This window comes from Manacus candei, unplaced genomic scaffold (assembly GCF_025592945.1).
Source record: "Manacus candei isolate 608988 ecotype Guabito, Panama unplaced genomic scaffold, ASM2559294v1 h1tg000023l, whole genome shotgun sequence".
Taxonomy (NCBI): domain Eukaryota; kingdom Metazoa; phylum Chordata; class Aves; order Passeriformes; family Pipridae; genus Manacus; species Manacus candei.
Genome location: NW_026138071.1, coordinates 10,748,492 through 10,768,062, shown reverse-complemented (window position 1 = coordinate 10,768,062; position 19,571 = coordinate 10,748,492). Strand labels below are relative to the sequence as shown.

The 19,571-nt window shown below is 36.4% G+C and overlaps 1 long non-coding RNA gene across 1 annotated transcript in view; it reads left to right on the top strand.

The window, feature by feature from the left end:
* Positions 1-18,457, top strand: part of LOC127471083 (uncharacterized) — a 28,224-nt gene extending 9,767 nt beyond the window's left edge. The window contains exon 3 of the long non-coding RNA XR_007904551.1: positions 18,354-18,457. This is a non-coding gene — a long non-coding RNA (uncharacterized LOC127471083). The remainder of the gene's footprint in view (positions 1-18,353) is intronic.
* The last annotated feature ends 1,114 nt before the right edge of the window (positions 18,458-19,571 follow it).

The window sequence follows — 19,571 nt, the reverse complement described above, 5'->3', positions numbered from 1 at the left end:
AATTTACCTGAAAGAGCTAAATTATCTGGGCTGTATCAGTTGGAGGTAAACTGCAATGGTAGAAATAACAGTCTAAGGATCAGAAGAAGTTGGTACAATATTGTATGTGACACATTAAGTAAAGATAGGATTATTATTATTTATTATACAAGGGTTTGGTTTTTTCCCTTTCTCATTTTTTCCCTTTCTCCTTTTTCCCCCTTCCCACCTCTTTTCCAAATGTGATAATAGTGGTTTCACATTATTGAGATGTTGAGGATGCTAAAGCTGAGGTGGCTCAGTGATTATCATTTCTTTAATTAAAGTGTGACTTTTTTAATTGTTATGTTTTTAGTATTATTTTAGCTCTGTACTAAGTATACAATTCTCATATTTCTACCATTTCCTGAATGGAGAAAATTAAGACAGAAGAATAACCTGTCATTCTGTGTCATGCAGTGAAGTGTATCCTGGATTTTGGGGTTTCAAGTAAACAGTTGGGTGTTAATCTTGTTTTGTCATAGCAATTCCTGTCTCATAACTGGAGGTCAGAAAGTGATGTTAAATATCTTCTCTATCAGGAAAACACATTAGTTAATCTAATAAGCCTTCTACTACAAATACTTTTTGCAAAACCAGTTATGAAATCTAAGGCTAACCGGAGCCATATAATCTGCATTCAGTGTGAAACTTAATCTAATCAATGATCTATTCTTTCCCTGAAAAAATGATCAGGGAACATGTGAACCCATAACTCCTTCCTGAATTAGATACTCAGTCATAGAATGCATTTCAAAGTACCTTTAGCAATTGAATAATAGTGAACACATGGTAAAATGAAACTAATCATAACAAGAGTAACTGCTGAGAATAGAGATTGGCAGATAATTTGAAAATGACACTAAAACAAAAATAAAATATATCTTAAAGCATCAGCAAGAGAACTTTAGTTCATGTAAAATAGAATTTGCTCCATTTTCCATAGAGATCCATAAAAATAAAGTTGAAATCTGTGACATATTTCATTAAAATGCAGCATATGCCTCCTAAATTAAATTTTGGTACAGGAAAAAAGTCATTGTGAGCTTTATATGTAAAATTTTACTCTTAACTCATTTCTAACAGCAGAGCTATAAGGCATTCTAATAACGGATTCTTCATCTTAGCAGTGCAGCTTTCAAAACGGACAAAATTCACAATACTACCTATTTTTTTAATTAATGCAAGGTCTTTGTGTCGTCTTTTGCACAAATGCTTCCAGAAAATAAAGTAATTCTGTAAAGTAAGATGGTGTGCAAAGTCTTTTGAGTGTTTACATGGTAGAGTAATATAAATTTCTGCTCTTACTTTAGATTCCTTTTGATAAAGTGCCAAGTGCTGAGACAGATGTGTGAGGGCTGTTTACTCTCTCATATGTTATATTTGTACCACAAATATATTGAATATGTTTGTGATGGTTTTTTTGCCATCTGTTTTACTGGGGAGGGACAGAACAGTAACTAGCAAATGTAAGATAGAATCCAGTTATCTTTCTACTCAGGAGAGGCACTTACCCTGCCAATGTGAAACCACAGGTGCCAAGGCAGGTTCTGTTTGTATTCCTGGCAAAATCTGTAAGTTCTCATATCTGCAGTGGTGGTGCATTTTGATAATGAGAGGTGCTCTAACTTTCTGGTTCTGTTCAGATTCCTAAAGCATAGGGAGTGTTTTATTTTTCTTCCAGACTGTGTATCACCTACAGCTTGCAAAGGTCAACATTTGGATGTTTAGGAATGAATTCAGAGTTTGTAGCCTAGCTGGAGAATAAAAAGATTATCATTGGCTCATTTCTTCCTTTTTCTCTTGGAGGCTGCTCTTAGTGAATGTAGCTGCATTGTCCCTGCACTTTTCTGAAATATACCAAACACTTTAAGGAGCATGTGACCTTAAGGATGTATGCAGAAAGAAGCCTATCTAAAGGTCTGTACTGCATGCTGATGATTTTTTGGGTTTTGGGGTTTTTTTTGCATTAAAACTAATTTTAAGGATTATTTGCTAGAACTAGAACTAGGGATTAAAAATTGTCATCGAAATTGAAGTCCTTAAGCCTTTCTGCATGGTTTTCTTTGTAAGAAAGTGGCCCAGGGAGGTATAGCACAGAAAGCATTTCCCTTCCTGTTACTAAAAATTAAAAAAAATTATAAAGAGAGAGAGAAAACAACAGAGAGAAAAAACCCCAATGAACATGTATAAAATGCACATCACTAGACATAAGGGGTGTGCTGATTGAACTACAACTGATACAGAAGGGCTAATCAGTCCTTTGTGGCATTTGTAGGGTGCTTCCTGTGAAGGGAAGAAATTACTACGCATAGTATACAAATCCTATAGTATATAATCCAACTTAATTGTCTACCATGCATCAGTGCAAGTCTGACATTTCATTTCATTTCATTCACAGCCAGATTTGATAATTCATTCAACACATATTATTACATAGGTAACTAAGCAGAGCTAAAGTTAGGACAGGATTGCTATTTTTATAGAATATAAGAATTATTTAAGGGGTTTACCACAAAATATAGTATATTCAGAGAACAGTTTATTTAGGAGGAACCAAGTGATTGCTAGATCTCAGTTTTAATCACAGCTGAAGAGTACTAGAACAAGGTGGATAAAACAGATGCTGTTACCCTTTCACTTTCATCTTCTTTGGGTTTGGGCTGTGTCATCTTCCATGTCACAGCATAAATTGGAGTCACTGTAAGGCAGATAAATTACATGATTTGGGGCCTGCACAAAAGATTCAAGATCACTGTAGAGACCCATCAGGCCTGAAGTCCTTCCCAGGTTCCCTCTAAGCTGTTCAGCAATTAGTTGGCACCGATATATGCAGACTATCTAGTTACCAAGGATTATCATGCTAATGGTGATCTTTACATGTTAGCATATTTTTTTGCCCTTGATGGAATATACACATCTGTAATATATCAGCAAATGTGTCATGTTTTTGTTTGCGCTTTTTTGTTTGTTTTTTTTTTTTTTGTGTTTGTTTTTTTTTTGTCGTTGTTCTTTATTTTCTTGAATAATATAGCTATTTGATGAAGTTTGTTGTTGTGAGCCAGTGGGGTCTTCTTAGATGATTAAGTAATAATTTTTAATAGTACTTATGTATTTTTCATAAATTAGGAAATAATAAACCCATGAAACTACAATTTCAGAAAAGGGTTATTTGTTAAAAAATACTTTTTTCACTAGATTTTGTCTACAAAGCAGAAAAAGAAACAAATTTTCAAATCCTAAAAGATTTCAGACTGATTGAGAACAACATATAGAACAAACCTCTATGTGTACTTTGGGTTTAGTTTATCAAATCACAGCATAACTTTAAATGGAAACAAAGAGGTCTCACGTATTTTGCTGGCAGATAACACACCTATAATCTTAAGTAACACATAACTACTTACAAAAAATAGTTCTACACACAACACATATAAATAAAATACCTTAACACACAACTACTTATAATCTGTTGCAGAACAATTACTAAAACTTCAGTGTGTTCAACTGGAAAGGAAGCTGGTGATACACGGTTAGTGCTATTTAAAATAACAGCCTAAAAATTGTGGCTGTTACAAGTGTAGCTTTTCCCATCTTCATACACAATATTAGCAGTTGTATTCACAGGCTTTACAAGGCTGAACTTAATAGTAGAGCTAGATCCTCATGTATGGGAAGGACAGTATACTCCCTTGGAGGATGTTGATATAATATGCAGTAGTTCAATAAGTCTTATTTCCTTTTAAATTCAGTAGGTAGTCATAAAACTGTGTTTTTTGTTAAAAAGTATACTTTTTCAGGGACATGTGAATAGACAATGTACACTGAGGTAGTTGCAGTTGAGTATAATGAAGGTTTGGCAAGGTCAGGAGGTCTTAGGAATCCAGGCAAGGCTCAAGGCATGGCTCTTGTTTGAAATCTACAGATTAAGAGGCAGCTCATAAATTGTTAGAATAACTATGGCTTTCACCACAATTAAATGTACCTATTCTTTTTGTTACTATTTTGCAAAAGAACTGACCCAGAATTTGAAAGCTCATCTGTAAGTATTATTTGTTAGTTTTTCTGTGAAAACATGAGGATGGATTACTCTTCCCCATAAAACCTAATTTAGTATAGATGGAGTCTTGTGACCACATGCTCTCTGTCCTTCCTGGTCTGGTTGGCTTGCCTAGAAGCTGATCTGCATTGTAGCTAATCAAGATGCTTCGCTTCACCTCCCTTTTGTCAGCAGACAAAAGCTCATGTCAGGAAAGCTTTCAGAGGTAATCAATCCAGAAAAATAGATCAGCAAAAGGAAAACACGGTGAATAAATATTTCATTGCACTATGTAAACCTGTTGTTTTAAATAGCAAAACAAACAGCTTAGGCTGTTTTCTTTACATATTTTAATTATTCATTATTTTGTATACAGACAATATGTATGTGTTCATATGCAAGTATCATTCCAACATTTGGGATGATTACTGCAGTGTTTGAAAGCATATAAGTTCCTTGAACCTCATCATGTTTTGGTAACTGCTTCCCAGAATGCAGTGATATGTCATCTCAATGTATTAATGTACTCTCACTAGAGCATCCTTTCCCACTGATATTATTATGGCTACAGAAATTTGTCCCACTTTACTGAATTCAGATGTGGCCATAGGCTTGGCGACAGGGGTTATACAATCCTGACATCCTAAGTAATACGGTAGATGTTTGAAACAACTTTTTCTCTGGTTTACACTACTAGGAATATCATTCTCAAATTGGGAATCAACAGTGAACGTGCACATGTGCCTTATATTTAGCATAGATGTTTCTGTGGCCTGTAGGAGACTATTGTGTGGGTCTGCAACTAAGAGGAACATTTATTTCCCAAGAATTTAAAAGCAAAGTGTCACACAGTGAATGACTTCATGGCAGTGTAATCTGATTATGACAGTAGCAACTATGGGAAAGTAAAAATGGAATCAAAGTGATTATTAAACCCTGTGGAATAATGGGTTGTGTTTATTATCTAATTGTTCAATAAGAGTAGAATCAGACCTTCTAATTGTAAAAAGACAGGAGCTCTGAGTTGAGACTTTTTTTTCCTTCCTAAAGGAAAACATAAGGTAGATGCACACATTCTCCTTTTCCACATTTTTGTCAGATGTGTTGAATATTTTTTTGATGTTCCTACAAACAAACCACTAGGCATAAATAAATTCACAGTGAACTGCATGCTTTCTTTTCACAAATCTTGAGTAAGAATAATTGAAATGGGTAGCCATGTACTCACACAATGTACAGTTAGATCCCCACAGGCAGCATTTATGACCGAATAGATGCACAATTGTATATACTGTGGTCATATATGGTGACAGTTTTGACTTGTCCTCCTCATAGAGCAGAACTGCAGCTATGATTCCTTTGAAAGGTTATACCAGTTCTTTAAATTATAAACATTACATTTTAATGTAAATACTCTGGTGGCTGTAAAATATATTGCTATTTTCTCTTTTGTATATTTTATCACTACTTTAAACTAAGATTTTTATCTTTTGCATAAAATTTTAATGAAATAATGAAACTAACTATTTTTATTGAGTTTGATCTTTGAGCAGTTATTTGCTTTTACTTCCATTCACTGGTCATAATTTTAAGATTTCTTCCTGTGCTCTTTCCCAATCTTGTTGTGAGTTATTTTTTGATTGTTACTAAATGAAGGAGAGGTAGTTCTAATTTTTGTTTTCAGAAAAAGATTCAACCATTTGAGCTTTCTGTTTCAATACTCATTTCATGTCTCTCTTGATCATTTTTTATTATAGCTATGGTAATTCCAAGCAGACTAGAAGTATGTACAAACTCATTTGAATTACAAAATTGACTGCAGCTGTGAAACTGTACTGTAAAAAGACATAATTTAGAGATTGAAAATTTTTTTTGGAACTATATTTCCATAAATGTTGCTTTGTTTCTAACAGACATCTTGTAGAAACTCCTATAGAATACCCATTTAAGTGTGACAGCTGCAGTTCCTTTCCAAACATGAAAATTCATTTAATTGTAACTGAGTTACAACCAGTTGATGACTGGTCACCAGTGGTGTTCCCAGGGCTCAGTACTGCGGCCAGTCCTGTTTAATATCTTTATCAATGATCTGGACAAGGGGACTGAGGGCACCCTCGGTTTGCAGACAACATCAAGTTGGGAAGGAATGTAGATTTGCTGGAGAATAGGAAGGCTCTGCAGAGGGATCTGGACAGGCTGGATTGATGAAACAGTTGCCTGAGGTTCAGCAATGTGAAATGCTGGGTCCTGCACTTGGGTCACAACAATCTCAAGCAGTGCTACAGGCTGGGAAAAGAATGGCTGGAAAGCTGCTTGTCAGAAAAGGACTGGGGGGTGCTGGTCAGCAGCTGGATGAACATGAGCCAGCCTGTGCTCAGGTGGACAAGAAGGCCCATGACATCCTGACTTGTATCAGAAATACTTTTGCCAGCAGGACCAGGAAAGAGATTGTCTCTTTGTATTTGGTATTGGTGAGGCTGCACCTCCTGTGTCCAATTCTGGGCTCCTCAGTACAAGAAAGACATTGGGGTGCTGGAGCGTGTCCATGGAATGACAACAAGGCTGGTGGAGTGTCTGGAGCACAAGTCCTATGAGGAGTGGCTGAGGGAGCTGGGTTCGTTTAGCCTGGAGTAAAGGAAACACAAGGACAACCTTATTTTTCCCTACAAATACCTGAAAGGAGGTTGTAGCCAGGTAGGGGGTCAGTATCTTCTCCAAGTAACAAGCAATAGGAATAAGAGGAAATGGACTTAAATTGTGCCAGAGGAGGTTTAGATTGGATCTTGGGAAGAATTTCTTCATGGAGAGGGTTGTCAAGCATTGGAAAAGGCTGCCCAGGGAACTGGTGGAATCACCATCCCTGGAGATGTTTAAAAGATGTTGCACTTCAGGATATGATTTAATGGTGGACTTAACAGTGCTGGGTTAACAGTTGGACTGGATGATCTTAGATGTCTTTTCCAACCTAAATTATTCTGTGATTCTATTCAGTTGCTTATTTGGTGGTATATGAAGGATATTGTATATATGACTGGGGTATTTGTGCTTAAAGGTGAAGAATACTACCTTCTCTAAATATGTGTGATAAAAACCCCAGGCTTTTCTTGTTGCTTACCACTGTAAGTTGACTCATGTATTCTTGTCATGCATTACAAGTATGTTCTCCAGGGCACTTTAGAAACATTTGCTTGCTGAGTGGATGGAAGTAGGATTTTATGGTCATTTGAGTTCTCCAAACACTTTTATTTTTGTGTGTCTTAGTCACACAAGAAGAGCCATTCTGTTCAATAACACCATATTTCTGGCTTCATCTGCTTTCATTGTACCAACTCCTCTTGTAATGTGAGTTGTGATGTACATCCAGTGGTTCTAAGAAAGCGTTTTCCTCCTTTTACAGCATAAGAGGTTTTTGGTGCCACATGTGACTTGATTCCTCGAAGAAATTCAGCAGATTCTACTTTGGCAGAAGATGTCAGAGCAGATAGTTTCAGCATGGTATGAATTTCAGCAAGGACATATTCTTTGCAGTTAAAACAGTCTAATACATAGTGTTCATTTATATTACTATAAATTCACACTATTTTATTACTGCTAAGTTTCAACACGTTTGATGGGATTTGACTATTGAGAACACCAAGGGACCAACTTGACGGATGAATTTTTGAAATTTCCCCCAGATCAAAAAAGTCTAGCAACCTAATTGGTACTTTTTCTAAGCTATATTGCTAAAATATACATGCAACTTCAATATGCATACCATCAAACACTTGAATTCTTTCACATTTGAAACACGTTATATTCTGTTTGCCTTATCATCCATTTTGAATGAACTTCCTTCCAATATGTCTGACTGTCTTCCCAGACTCAGAAAATATTTATTAAATCCTTCAAACCATCTTCTAGTACGTTCCCTCATTTTGGCTTGCCTCGCGAACAATATATCATACCATAAATTCAGTTTTTAGCTACTACCTCTACAACGTGTTTCTTTTATTATACTGAGGGCCATCATATTTTTATACACAAACTATTTTTTGAGCCAGTGACTATTCAGGGATAGTTTATACTCCCACTAACAGTCCTGTTGCATTGTGCAAGGATTTGTATGTGAGCAGCATGCCTAAAAATGACTGAAATGTGTCGAGCAGTGGAAATTTTCATTTTTCCCTCCTTTTTAATATCATCATAAGGTTTTACTGCAATAGTATAGGCATGTGTGTTGCACTCTTTTTTACCTTGCCTCTACAGGAAACTATTTCTTCTTCCATATTGGCATTCACAGTGTAGCGAGTTGTTGATGAGAGACACTCACGAGGAGTTTGGTGAGCTTGCAGTGTTGTAAATAGTGCTGGATGCTTATGAGCATTCAGTGAGCGTTGTAGGGCCTGCACCTATATTTCCACTGCCATAACTCATGGCACTCTTATCAAGAATACTTGACAGTTACATTTGGTTAGGGAGAAATGAAGAGCACTTGAAGGCCAAGGACTTTGTCTGTGAAGCTGGGAAAACAACCTGGCTGGTGCTTTGCATCTGGGGATTCTTTCGTGACTTCTGTGAGGACAATGGTGTGACTGTTCATAGTAATTGGAAACCAGAGATTTTTAGTGAACAGAGTGGCTTGCACTTAGCCTCCATGAGGTGGAACTGAGAGCTTAAGGATCACATATCCCCTATTCCTTTACTCATGACTATCTGTTAGTTCCCCAGCAATTTTATGCTGTGCCTGAGGGCTTTGATCTATGCTGATGGGGACCTTGTATGTTACTTCAGGGGCAATATGTTTTTCACTATTCTTGCAGATGATATGAAAATGGGGAGAGTGACTGATACACCTGAAGGATGTGCCGCCATTCAGTGGGACCTTGATAGGCTGGAGAGTTGGTCAGAGAGAAACCTAATGAGATTCAGCAAAGGCAAGTGTAGGGTCTTGCACCTGGGGAGGAATAATAACAGCACAGGTTGGGGGCCGACCTACTAGAGAGCAGTGCTGCTGAGAAGGACCTGGCAGTCTTGGGGGATGGAAAGTTGTCCATGTGTGTGTCCACACAGTGACCAGTGTGCCCTTGTGGCCAGGAGGGCCAATAGTATCCTGGGGTGCATTGGAGGAGTGTGGCTAGCAGGTCAAGTGAGGGGATCCTGCCCCTCTACTTGGCCCTAGTGAGGCCACATCTGGAGTGTTGTGTTCAATTCTGGTCTCCACAGTTCAAGAAAGACAAGGAGCTACTGGAGAAGGCCCAGTGGAGGACCACAAAGATGATCAGGGGTGTGGAGCATCTCTCTTATGAGGAGAGACTGTGGGAGCTGGGCTTGTTTTGTCTTGAGAAGAGTAGACCAAGATGGGATCTCATTAGTGCAAATAAATATCTCAAAGGTGACTGTCAAGGGTGCCAGACCCTTTTCAGTGGTGCCCAGTGACAGGATGAGGAGCAATGGCCATAAACTAAAACATGAGAAGTTCTACCTCAGCATGAGGAAGAACTTCTTTACATTGAGGGTGGCAGAGCACTGGAACAGGCTGCCCAGGGATGTCGTGGAGTCTCCCTCTCTGGAAACATTCAAAATCCACCCGGACGTGTTCCTGTGTAACCTACTCTAGGTAGCCCTGCCTTGGGAGCGGGAGGCTGGACTAGATGATCTCCAGAGGTTCCTTTTAACCCTAACAATTCTGTGATTCTTGGAAAACACCGACTACATCAATGTAAATAGTGTATTAGTCCACTGGATTTACTCAACCTGACCTTATCATATCAATACCTGTATTGACTATCCTCCTCTGTTCTCATGCTCCCCCTTTTACTTCCAATTGTAGCCTGGTGAATTGGCTATATAGAAAGTCTTTGATTAAAGCAGCTAAGATATTGCATACAAACTATCACTCTTGCCCTGAAGGTAAACTTACACATTATTCCCACTTGAAAAAAAATTGTCTCTGAGAATAACCAGGAAGGGTTAAGGAAAGTGAAAGAGACTTATTGTCAGTGGATTTTCCAAATGATGTAAGATGATTATGGGCTTCAGAGATTTGCACTAATTAGAATCTTTATGTGAGTAAACGATAAAATGAAAATGTTTCTGAACTCCCAATTATTTATAGAGAAAAAACTGTATTCTGTTTTCTCTTAGAATATGTCTAGCCTTAACACGACAAATGATGCAGCTCACAATTTTCTTATGACACTGTCTGATCCAGTTAGAATCTCTTCAGAGAACATTAATACATTTATCCAATACGGGGGGGGGGGGGGGGAAGCATGTAGAAACCTCAGCCAGAAATTGATGGGATTTTTTCTGCTAACCAAAAGGCATATATCCATTCAAAATTCTTTACTTAGTGACCATGGGACATGAGGGGCCTGTGTCCTAACTCAGGTACAGAAAGTGCATTGTTCCCAGGAGTGAGGAGGTGTTGACTTAACTTTTTGATTCAGTTACTGAGGTGTGATGATTGACTTGAGTCTTAGATAATGTATTGTCTGAACAAGGACTTTATGCTGTTTATCATTTGTGGACAGGCCTCATTTGAGATTGGGTCTCCAAATTCAAGAGGATTTAATTGCCTAGTGTAGTGTTAGGTGTTTTCAGAACTTTGGTAGACATTTCTGTGCATCTTAAAATAGCTAAATACCTTTGTAGTGTTGTCTAAAGAAGCGTATGCGACTCTAGATGGAGTTGAGGGCAGAACTGGAAACGGATCCAAGATCATTCAAGGTCCAGTCCAGCACATCTGCACAAATCATCCTTCCTCTTGAAATTTATTCAACTGTGCCACAATTCTGTGCTCAATTCATTAATTTTTAAAAACAGGTACTGTATACCTTAGAGTGAATTTAAGATTTAATATCTTATAATTTATTGATCACATTGAGATCTTCATTAAAAACACTGGATTGCCCTGAGTGTGCCCTTAAACTTACTTGAAACCAATATGTTTTAATAACTTGGCATAGTTACTTCCATTTTCTCCAGTGAGAGACCAATTTTATATTCAGTAGGTCTACAGTATTATTCAAACAGCTCTGCACTCCGCTGACAACACTTGTAAACAAAACAGTACAGGAGAGAGCATTTCTTCAGACAAGACAGTCTATGACAATAGTAATAATTTTCAACAAATGCACATTCTAAGGAAGAGCAGATATCCACAGAGAACATCTAAGTTTTTTTTTTTAAATCTGAACACATTCTGTTTTTACAAATGGTGCAGTGTTTCACTTGCCATTTTCACGCCTTCAGGTTTAATTAGAATGCCCCTGACAGTACTTTCAGTATTTTAAATCTCCTTAAAGAATCTAAATATACAAAAAAGTATAGTTTACATTAATATAGTTTTCTCAGGAAAAGCCTTCTGTTTAGAGAAAATTAGGCATAATCAGGTACTGACTGTAGACAAGCCATGATAAGTGTTTCTGAAACTGCAATAAGCATTGAAGATTCAATTATTGTTATATTAGGAATCTGAAAGCTAGGTATAAACAAAGAACTTCTGTTGTCAGGGTCAGGTGATAGCCCAGATTCTATTTTTATTAATTAGTCAGTCTGCATGCCTAAAGCAAGAATAAAAACATTGTGTCCCTACAGAATTAAAATTTCCAGACTGAGCTCTCAGGGCAGTATTTCAGTCCTGTTGCTCCAGGGATAGAGAAAGTATGAGAGCATATTCTGTATGACATATATCTCTCTGGTTCTTAAGAGAAAACCTGTTAATTCCACAGTATTGGAATTACCTTCTTAACAAGTATTAATAAATATCTTAAATAGACTCATGAAATTGTGGGAGGAATCATGTAAAGTTCTGAACTACAGGACATTAAAAGACACCTGAGATTGTGACAAAATTCTCATTTAAAGAAAAACAAACATTGCAAAGGCATCAAATATTGTAAATTTGAGTATGTACCACAGCTTAATAAAGAGGAAACATCCAACCAGTTATGTGTCATGTCTTTATTTGATATCACATGCATTTGTAGTATACATATTCTAATATCTTTTAGTAAGTCTATATAAATTATATATTATACTAACTTATGTATTTGGAAGTCTGAAGGAGAAGTACTGTAAAATTTTACATATGTGCATTTGGAGAGAACTTACTTTAATGGAGTATGGAGGAGTGGATGGAGGATTTCCTTCAACATTAAAAATAATCGTTATTTCACTGTTAATCTCAGGTGGAATTGGATTAAGACTTCATTTGTCATAAATGGCCATTCCCTCCTCTCAAGTTCCTGGATACTTCTGTGTCACAGGAGGTTATTGCCTAACAATTGCAGAGTTTGAGGCTACTAAGGACCATGTGGAGCTTTTTTCCAACCTTGAAAAATGCTGCTAAGCTTGCTAACATCTCCCTTTTTTTTTGTTTGTTTTGTTTGTTTGTTTTGTTTTGTTTTGTTTGTTTGGTTTGGTTTGGTTTGGTTTGGTTTGGTTTTCCCTTCCTCCCAGATCCTTGCTTGATTAAGGGGATGGTTTTATTGCATGAGATTTTGTGGGTAAGTGGAAGTGGGAAGTTCACTTGTGGAAAATGTGAACATCTGAACATTTTCATTCAAAAACCCTTCCTGAAATTTCTTTTGTTGTATGGCTGAAAAATAATATTGGTTTGAAAGTGTGTGGGATTTTTAAACTAGTATTTCCTTTTTCCCCCTTCCTGTTTTCAAATACATTCAAAACCTGAGACCAGGAAAAACCTAGATATTTTTAGAGCCAAATTTTTTAATCAAGAGTAGGATGTTCTGGATTTTCAGTGCACTTTAAGAACTTGCAGAAGCACAGACTGCATAGTGCTGAATTTAAGTGTCAGTTCTATTGTCTTCTGATCAATATATCCCTTAAAGAATCCAGAGAGACTGACAAAAAAAGAAAAGGAAGTAATTTAGAGAGGAACACTGCAAATGCAGCAGTCATGATGCTTTGAGTGCAAAGCCTGTGTGTTGAGCTGCAGTAAAAGAAATGTAGGCTAACAGCCCAAAAAGGAGTAAAATATATAAAAAAGTATTTTTCTATTGACTGTGCCATATGCTGTACAAATTAGCAATAAATTGCTTTTTCCAGGAATAGTAAGTATGATATGAAATGGAAAGTAATACTGAATGGTTTGATAGATGTGAAACAAATACTTAGAGTGACAAAGGATACTAATGAAGGGTAGTATACACTGCTGTTTTAATAGCCTGTCACCAAAGGGATATATACTAAGGCCATAGAATTTATTTGCTGGTGAATGCTTTCTTTTTTTATTTTTTTGGGAAAGAGAATATAGTTGGATGACTCCTGACTAAACTTGTCAGTACTTAACTGTGAGCCTTTTCCATGTATCAGTAGTAAAACTTTCTGTCCTTGACCTTTCTGTATATTTTCCATTTAATCTTTTTTGCAGGAGAAAGGGGTGGGAGGGAGTAACAGGAGAGAACAGAAATGGAAGGGAAGGATAACAGAAAAGGAGGTGGTATATTTAACAGATGTTGAGAAAACAGATTTTTTTCCTGTTTCTTCCACTGAATTTAAGCATGACTTTGGGCAAGTAAGGTAATGTTCTGGTTTCCAATATGCTTTAGTCAGTATTTTGAGAATTATTTGTCTCTAGGTACAAGAAGTACAGAAGAGATGTAAATATGTAAAAATTCTTATTTGAAACTGGTTTAAACTAGAGTCTTTCTAATGGCTGCCCTTGTAGATTGAAATGATGAATGGCTGAATGACAGCCTCACTAAGGGTAGTAGCCTGTTTTGAAGTGCTTAAGAGTTTCATTATTTAGTGAGTCACATTTTGAATAGTTACATTTTTTAGAATTAAAGTATTTTGTTCCATCTTCCGTGTTAAAAAAAAAGAACCAAAAAACCCTTGATACTATGCAAATACACTTTATGATTCATATCCACAAACAATACCAACAAGACAAAAAAGAAAGACACAATGAGATATGTCAGATAAGATTTTAAAAGCTTTGCCTGTGAGAAAGAACTGAAAATCCTGCACTTGATACCTAATGATAGAATATTGTCTCAAGTTTTAGAATTACTTTTGCAGTATATTTGTGATACTGTTACTAGAAAGCTATGGCTGTACTTCTTGCCAGGATCTGCATTACTGTGGTAGTTTTCTCTGTTATGTATATAGGACTGTTCTGAATTTTAAAAGATCTGGATCTGGCTGAGGATGAATAAGCAGCTGTAGGCTGCAAACACTCTGCTTGTGACTTCTACAGGAGGTCACAGCAAAAGAGAATAACTGATCAATCACCCTGTTCCAAACCAGCCACAGGAAATCATTGCTTCTGCTATGTGTGGGCTTGACAGATGTCTATCTGAGCATTGTGTATTACTGTTCGACAGATGTCTATCTGATCGTTGTGCATTACTGTTCAAACGTCTCTGAAATTTTCAAGATAAAGACCTAAGAAACAAAATAAAATATGTGTGAAAGTGACACTGTTTTTTAAGATATAAAATAGAAAGTGACATGAGACAAGAGCACCCAAGATGCTTTTTTTTCGTGAAGGTTTGACTTTTCTGCTTGTTAATATTTCAACCTGTTACCCACAAAGCAACAGAACGAGACACTGCTTGATGCTGGCTACACAGAACAAACTTTGTAAGCAAAGCACAGCAGCCAAGATCCTTATCTGACTTTACAGGACACAAACCTCATTTTTAAAGAACTGGCTCTGTAGTCTATCTACAGATAGTCTGTCAAAAGATTGAAATGGATCAGCTGCTGGTTTCAGATACTTCTTTCCACGCTCTAATAAATTGTGTGGCTGCTGTTCAGAACCTTTATGCAACCAAACATAATTTTCTAAGTGTAGGTGGAAGACTGGTCTTGACGTGCAGGATAGTTCTGACTTTTGTAATAACAATAACTGTGGTATCTGAGCAACATTATGCAACAGTCCTTGTGACCTGAAGGCCCCTAGATGTGCTGCTGTGACACTTAGCTTCCCAAGATGCTTTTACAATGGTAGGTGAAAATCTCCATTTTGCATCCTAGAAAACTCAATATACAGGAGACCTAAAAAAATGTCTTAGTGTTTTCCCTTGACAGTGGAAAAAAACTGAAATATTTTTTTTTCCTACATCGAACAGTTTATAGTTTAAACTCAAAATACAAACACCTGTTAATGACTGTGAAGGAACTACTGTAACTCATAGGTTAAATTTCTGTAACTTGAAAGAAAATGCTGTAAGCCATTGGGCCCACAGAGGCTAGCAAGGTGATTATCTATGTGTTTGCTCTTGCCCTTATTCTCTATGGGGTTTATTTGACTAAATTCATAAAGGAAAAAAATTATTCAGGATACATTGCTTTAAAATGTCATGGAACAACTATGAATTCACATGTACTTTCAGTAGTCTTTCTGTCCTCTTGCCTAGTAGGCTTAAAATGAGTGAGATGGAAAGAAATAACTGTATTTTTAATTTTGCAGTCTCCAGTGTGAATCTTTTGCAGAGGGAATCAGATGAGTAATTTCAGTCTAAATTGCAAGGCATATATTAAAACATTATATTACTCTTGATATTAGTAGGCCTAATGGGCATGTATAATTTTTCTCCTTAATGTGTATATTTTTGGAGACATTTGATCCCTTCTTTCCCACTCTCCCCTCTTAGATACCCCTTGGAACAGATTAGGGCTATATTAAGAATTTGAATGAATTCTTGTTTGCCTTCCCTAAAAGACCTACGGGTTTTTACATTATTGTTCTTTCCCTCTCACCCCGTTTCTACTTGCACTGAATGTTGGTTTGTAAAGAACCTTCCTAGCATGGTAGGCTATAATTTTAAGTAAAACAGTCCTGAGCAATGCTTACTTGGTGAGATCCTCAGAGGTTTGGGACAAGAATAGAGTCTTAACTGTTCAAAGAAAGTTTCAAAGCAAACAGTGGGAACTCAGACCCAGCACTTTGGAGTTTGAACTTAGATAACCACTGAAACAACAACAAAAAGAAACAGAGAGATGAAAGACTCCTGGCTTTTCTGGCTGAGTAACAAACCTGCCTAATGGGGCAAAGTATCTTTGAGGTAGTAATGGCTTCTGAAAAAAAATTATTATGTCAGATCCGAAGTTCGGTGACTCCTTTATTAAAAAGGTGTTTGATGCCTTTGTTTAAAATTGTAATCACCACAGAATATACATAGCTGTAGTTGTACATTTTTTATTCTGGAAAAAAAATTTGCACGCTTCCATACAATGGTAACATGGCAATGAAAATCTTTATTTCCAGATGTTCAGACATCTAAGTATTTTTCCAAATCATATTCAAACACCTGCATAGCAGAATTAAATGAGTATAATAGAGGAGAAGAGGCACTTAAATTTAGAGATTGAGGTTGTAATTTAATGGCAAAAATCCATTTGAAAAGGGATCACTAAGCCCTTGGTCTATTAGAGCACAATTACTGAGAGAGGACACCTTGTGGCAGTTGGTGGTTGAGTAAATGCACATACCTGTGAAAAGTTTACATAGCTGCTTCTTTGTAATAAACGTAATAAGAACCTATGGTTCCCTTCTCTATAAGGATCAGATTACAGTCTGGTAAAGTCCATTTTATTGTATTTAAAATATAAATTATCAATAGACAACTTGCTACTGTTTTGTATTTAGGTTTCTTTTTTAAAACTTTCTTATCAGTGTTTTGCTCTTAAAGGAGTTATCATAAAATTTAAAGTCTTTTTTGCAAGCTCAGGATTAATTCCTGTTTGAGCAAAAATTCACAAGAATGATTTTGATGTTCAGGTTTTTTTGTAAACATTATATCTTTTTATCCAAACATCCTTTGATTTTATCTTTTTTTTTTATATTATCTATGCTTTTCTTTTCTCAGTTCAACACAGAAATATCTATGTTCAAGGTAATCGGCATTTAGGTGGTGGCTCTTGTTTAGAGTCCTTCAGAGGACTGTCTCTGGTAGGATCATAGCAAGTAGTGTTTTCCAAACAAATTTTTGAGTTGAGCATTTGAGATCTTAAGATAGTGAGGTGCACACAGTTCTCTTTAAGGTGCTCCTTGACCCAGTCATGTGGTATTTCAAACCTATACATGCAGTACTGAATCTTGAGTAGCCCTGGATTCACGTCTGGTTTTGTAGATGGGCTTGGGACCACCCATAATATTTAATTTCATTTTTTATGTCAGTCTCTATTTTGAATAAAGACAAATTTAAGCAGAAGACCTCAAATGGATGAGATAAGGTTATCCTATGATCTGTTTTAATCATACTTTAACTTAAAAAAATCATTGGCATAATATGTGATGTGGGCACATATTCCCCATGTACTTACAAAGAGAACTCCTATTAGCTTCATTTGCAAAAGAAGTGCTGAAGGGTGAAATAGAGGCTAAGAATGCTCCTGAGAGCCTTGAGAATTTTCACAAACAATGTACAGCAGAAAAACAAAATGGAGGGGGGTCATATTGTGAATATGTTCATTTGAGAACTGGATTATATTAGAAATGCTTGCTGGGAGGCTCTAAATCTCAGTCTTACCAGTTTATGAAAAATTATAGTGTTTAAAAAGCCCAACTGCTTTTTAAAGATATGTAAGGCCAGAAAATCAATTTTTAAATCATGGTAAGTAGTGGTAAGTACCTTCAGCCTGGCAGTTCGTTGGAACTTCTTTTTTTTTGTACCTATGTTTTGTACCTATTTGTACATATGTTTACAGCAGTAATCTCAAGTTCACACTTTTAATTCAGAACTAGTTTTCCTCAAATTACATACCTGTAATATGCAAAAAGAGCACTTCTTCCCAAGTTGTTTGACTGTTGGAAATTAATCCAAACAAACAGATTAGCATTACGCTGCCATTGCAGTGAATGTAGTTAATGAATATAACAATAAGATGAAGCACATCTAATCAGATTGAAATAAAATTATTATTACCAAATAATAGTGTGTATCTCAGATTTTTAAATGGAATTACATCAAATATTCATTTAACATAAAACACAGGGGGAATTTTTCTTGAAGCATGGCCAAAGATGAAGGTTTTCTGTTTTGTTATTCACTCTCACAAGGATATCGTCAAAATTCAATCACTCTTTTGTTTTATTGATATCCAGAATTCCATTAGACCTGGTCATGTTGGAGGAAAGATGAAACATGCCAGCTTTTTATCTCTGTGTTCATGCTTCTTGCAAGTAAAAGCATAAAATGGGATTCTGCAAACTTCATTGGATATCTTGCCTAAGACTGCTGTCAGGGTTCTATTCGGCCTTTTTACAATTTCAGCTGCTAATCTACTCTATGTGATAGTTACAGTTACAAATTATTGTTTGTGTGTTTTGCTATTCTAGGTCAATTGCATGGGTACATACAGAAATTTCTGCTCATCATTTGACATGATTCTCTCCTGACAAATCCAGCATTTCACTGGGAAGAACAGGCATTCAAATCCTGATGGAATCAGGCTGTTAAGGTAAAAATCTCTTTTGCAGCTCTGGTACCTTTTTTCTGATGGCAGCACTGAACCAACCATTACTGATGTACTAGAGACAGGAACAGATTAGGTAATGCTGCTGCTGAGGGCCAGTGTAGTCAAACAGCAGGAATTTATTGTTGCTCTGATGCTATTGAGCGCTTGATTTACAGTATAGCACAGTATAGGATCAGTCAGTGTCTTCTCTATGGCATCAAAGTTTTATCTAATTGCTTGTGTTGAATTTTTCCTTACATGGTTAAAACATAACATAATACAGCTGTATAGTTTGGAATATGTAGTACCTTATATAGTTGTATTAATATTATCTTATTATAATTCTGTATTCACTCAAGATATTGAGATATCCAGTTTCACAAAACTTCTTCATTGTAAGTTTCCATGTAAATGCTGGTTTTATATATAGGTACATGAAGTCACAGACCTCATCTTAAGCATAAATCCTGTCTCTTGGTGTCTTAGAGGTTGGGTTTTGTTGGGGGTTTTTTGCATGTAATTAGGCATTTTAGTTAGTATGACACACTAACACACTAAGTGTAACACTCTGAGACCCAGTGCAGTTAATGGAGGCAAATGTAAGGATCCAACAGCACAGAAACACCTGAAGAAAAGGGGCTTTAGTGAACATATATAGATATAATCAGGTAGAAATATTGAATCAAGTTGAGATTGACATTTATTTTCCTAATTTGTGTATTTGGTGCCCATGTTGTGATAGAGAGTGAGCTGACATGCAAGAGGGGAATACTGCTGCCAGAGAAAGCAGCTTTGTTGGCGCAGCCCTGCTTCTGGCTCTGCCACACTGACACCCCACAATGGACCAAAAGAAAGGACATGTGGAAAAGCCTTTTCCACCCCCTTTATATCTCTTACCATTTACTTAGTATTAGATTTATTTTTACTTACTATTATACTTCCATATTTAATAGATACATGAGTGATTTAGCCATTATTTATTTCAAACTGAAAACTATTTTTGATCTGTGATTTCTAGGAGAATGTTTAAAGAATTTTCAGGCTTAGAAAAAAATTAAATTTCTAATCTTCTCATCATTGCACAATCAAAGATTCAAAA